Source organism: Tachypleus tridentatus, chromosome 12 (genome assembly GCF_004210375.1).
Source record: "Tachypleus tridentatus isolate NWPU-2018 chromosome 12, ASM421037v1, whole genome shotgun sequence".
NCBI classification, from domain to species: Eukaryota; Metazoa; Arthropoda; class Merostomata; order Xiphosura; family Limulidae; genus Tachypleus; species Tachypleus tridentatus.
Window position 1 is genome coordinate 119700338 of NC_134836.1, and position 4123 is coordinate 119704460.

Genomic DNA, 4123 nt, shown 5'->3' on the forward strand with positions numbered 1-4123 from the left:
ATGATTAATGAACGCAAATTATGTTGGGAAAAGTCAAGTGAGAGATAATTAGATAGATTTGGAATGTGTAACTAGCTGTTTAGTCGTGATGGTCGATTTATAAAGTTAAAAGTTTAGTCACAAAATATTAAGTGAAGTCAAGTATATTTCACTCAGAACTAAACGTAAAGCTATCTTGCATGAGAGTGAATAGCCATAACATGCAATATTTTAAATTTTGAGATACAACTGTGATATCCTCTAGTGTAAAGAATTTTTATACACAAGTTTTAATTGTTTTGAATATATTATTTTTTAAAAAGTGGATTGTGTGCTGTCCGTTAATTTTTCGAATTTATCGTCAACAAGTTACAAACACCTACTGCAGAAGAATCTTCAGCCCACACATAAAAAACCCTAATATGATATATATATATATAAAGAACCTAGATCACCATCGTGTCTGTGCCACATCCCAGCCGGTCTGATGAGCACTGGTATTGGGCAAGAAATACCTTTTGACATTTTATATAGCAGCTATTGTGTAGTTGACATATCAGGTATTTCCCCTTATTTGCAAACGTGTTATTTGAATTATTAATGTAGTTTTCTCCCTTAATTACTGTGGTTACATTACTTGCTCCGGTGAGAGGGTGTATATATTAGGTTGAGGAATAATTCGTGAGCGTTTTTTAAATAATTTCATTCAAGCATTACATGGAAGACTATACAATACTTCAATGCATGAACACATTACACCCAAAACATTTAATATGATACTTTATTTCATGTAATACCTTGGTATATAGTATGCATTGTTTTAAACGAAATTGCAAGAAATTAAATGCGAAAAGCAGATGGTGTCGAAAATGCTCGATTTTGTCCACTTGACATTCCATTTAATGAGCTGAAAATGAAAGCAAAAATTAAAGACATATGAAAATCAAACACACAATCTATTAGAGCAAAAAATTATCTACCAAATGACATGAAATATTTTGCGAAAGCGTTTCATTTATGAATATATTTTTTTAACTTGAAAAAACGCTCACGAATTATTCCTCAACCCAATACATCTGGTTCGCCAGTTTTTGTGAATGATAGTTAGTTCAAGACAAATATATCTAAAATTCCATCATTTTCTAATATAAAAAATTGTATGACCTATTGTTTATTATATCTATTAAGTTTCTGGATTTTCAAAAATACATTTTTTATTTATTAATAATGGTTTCAAGAAAAGTATTACGAGTTTTGAGTAACATTTAATACTAAAGTTTACATCCTGTTTGTATATTTTACGAAATGAATTCTGCATAATTTTTATATTCTATATAAAGAATATTTTTGTAGGTGCGAAATAAACGCTGATTTAAATGAGTGTGATTCTCAGAAATTAAGAGTATGTTTCTCTAATTTTATGTTAACAAACAAGATAATTTGAGCATATGTTATCGTCTAGAACAGGGGTTCTTAACCAGGGGTGCCCGCACCCCTAGGGGGTCCGAAGATGATTCCCAAGGGGTGCGAGGATGCCCATGAATAATTAAAGCAAATCTATATTTTTACATAAGAGTATGCTTTATATTTCTCCAGGGGGTGCGAGAAATGATTACTGATTTGAAAGGGGTGCAAACACTGAAAAAGGTTAAGAACCACTGGTCTGGAGGAAACAACACGGGTACGACAAATACAAATATGAAAGTTTCATATATTTCTTTCACAACTAAGAGTCGTATATTTCTCTGAATAACAACTGATTTTAATTAAATAACGTTAAAACCATCAAATGTTTAGAGCAATCTTAACTATTAAATGAATACAGTTGTGCCAAAACCAAAAGAAAAAATATATAATAAATTAATAAACGCACAGATATGCTGCTGTGTAGAAAACGTATTTCATTAACTTCAGGGTAAAACCAAAACAAGAGACCAGATTACATAAAAATTCATACATACTAACTGACGTGCCCCTACAACTTTTAGAGAAAGCATAGTACCTATAGGATGTATGAAGACCGAACACGTGCCCACTTTTATGTCACAACAGCGGGCTAACGTCTGGCCAATTATTAATGAAAACTCCAGCGAAAACGTGGGAGCTCGGAGTTACGTCACTTCGCGGGGTCCCTAATGATGCTAGTCTTGGTGACAATTAATTTTGTTTGTTTTGTTTTTGAATTTCGCACAAAGCTACTCGAAGGCTATCTGTGCTAGCTGTCCCTAATTTAGCAGTGTAAGACTAGAGAGAAGGCAGCTAGCCATTACCACCCACCACTAACTCTTGGGCTACTCTTTTACCAACGAATATTGGGATTGACCGTCAAATTATAATGCCCACACGGCTGAAAGGGCGAGCATGTTTGAAGGATGCAGAACCCGCGAGATTACGAGGTTTACATGCCGGAACCGACATTAAAGTTGCATTTTCCAGTTATAAGTTACCAACCCACATACTTTTGTTAAATAACATATTAAATATATTATTGAAGTTATTGATGAATATTTTAAAGATCATGAAAAACAGGTGGACATGGAACTAAATATGTTATTTATAATTAATATAACACACTACTGGATGTGTTCTTTAGGAACAAATGGACATGAAACTAAGTATGCTATTTATAATTAATATAACACACTACTGGATGTGTTCTTTAGGAACAAGTGGACATGAAACTAAGTATGCTATTTATAATTAATATAACACACTACTGGATGTGTTCTTTAGGAACAAGTGCACAGAACTAAATATGCTATTTATAATTAATATAACACACTACTGGATGTGTTCTTTAAAAACAAGTGCACAGGGAACTAAATATGCTATTTATAATTAATATAACATACTACTGGATGTGTTCTTCAGGAACAAGTAAACATAGAGCTATATACGGTATTCATAATTAACATAACACACTACTGGATGTGTTCTTTAAAAACAAGTGCACAGGGAACTAAATATGCTATTTATAATTAATATAACATACTACTACTGGATGTGTTCTTATAGGAACATAGTTAACATAATACACTAATGGATGTTCTTTAGGAACAAGTGGACATTGAACTATATATGTTAGTTTATAATCAATATAACACACTACTATGTGTTCTGGAACAAGTGGATTGAAATTTTAGATGTTTTTTTAGTTATCAGTAGACATGGAACTAAATATGCTACTTATAATTAATGTAACACATTACTGGATATGCTGTTATCAAACAATGAAATATACTGGTAGATGAGTTATTTAAAAACATTGTAACCCATTTCAAAATATTCCTTAGGAACAAGAGATATCAGTGCTGAGTTTTTTTTTTCCTTTATTACACAAAAATAACCCAAAATAATTCAAAATACAAAAGTTTTTGCATTATAAAAGTTACATTATATAATTGGCAGACATCGATTACTGCACATGGAGAAAATGTCTCCACGTTGCCACCAGATCGCCCCATCATGTTCTATAACCTGAGATCTAGTAAACTTCCGCATGTACTAAAGCTACAGTTTGTTAGGTTTCTGTTTTTTCTACAATTAGTTCTTCAACTCAGTAGCTATAAGGAGAAGTGATAGCCTAGACTTTAAATGTAACGTTTGTGTTTTGTGTTTGTGTTTTCTTATAGCAAAACCACATCGATTTTAGCGTTGTAAATCCGACGACTTGCCATACATTTTGAACATATTATCAGTTTCACGACTTTACACATAATAAAGAATTTGTGGAAAATTTTATCAAACTAAAATTAACTCTGTTTTTATGTTCCGTGTGTAATGCAAAATAGGAAATATTAATGTATTTAAAAAGTTTTGATTATTATCCACATTAAAAGCATATTTGTCTAGCTAATAACCCACAGTTTCAGACAAATTTGTTCCTAAAATACTTTATTTTGATTTTTCAATTAAAATCTCAAACATTCACTGTTTTTTTTGTTTCTTTTTGCCAAGGAAAAAAATATGACCAAAACACGAGATCAGCCCCTAACGTGGCGGGGTTGCACCCCTAAAACCCCAAGCTTTCACATGCTCAGTTTTATGTTGAGTGTTCAAGGTAGGGACACCAAGAAATCGTTTTGTTTTGATCCAGGGAAGAGGAAAGGTTCTATTTTCCCATCCAAGTATTCAGATTATTAAA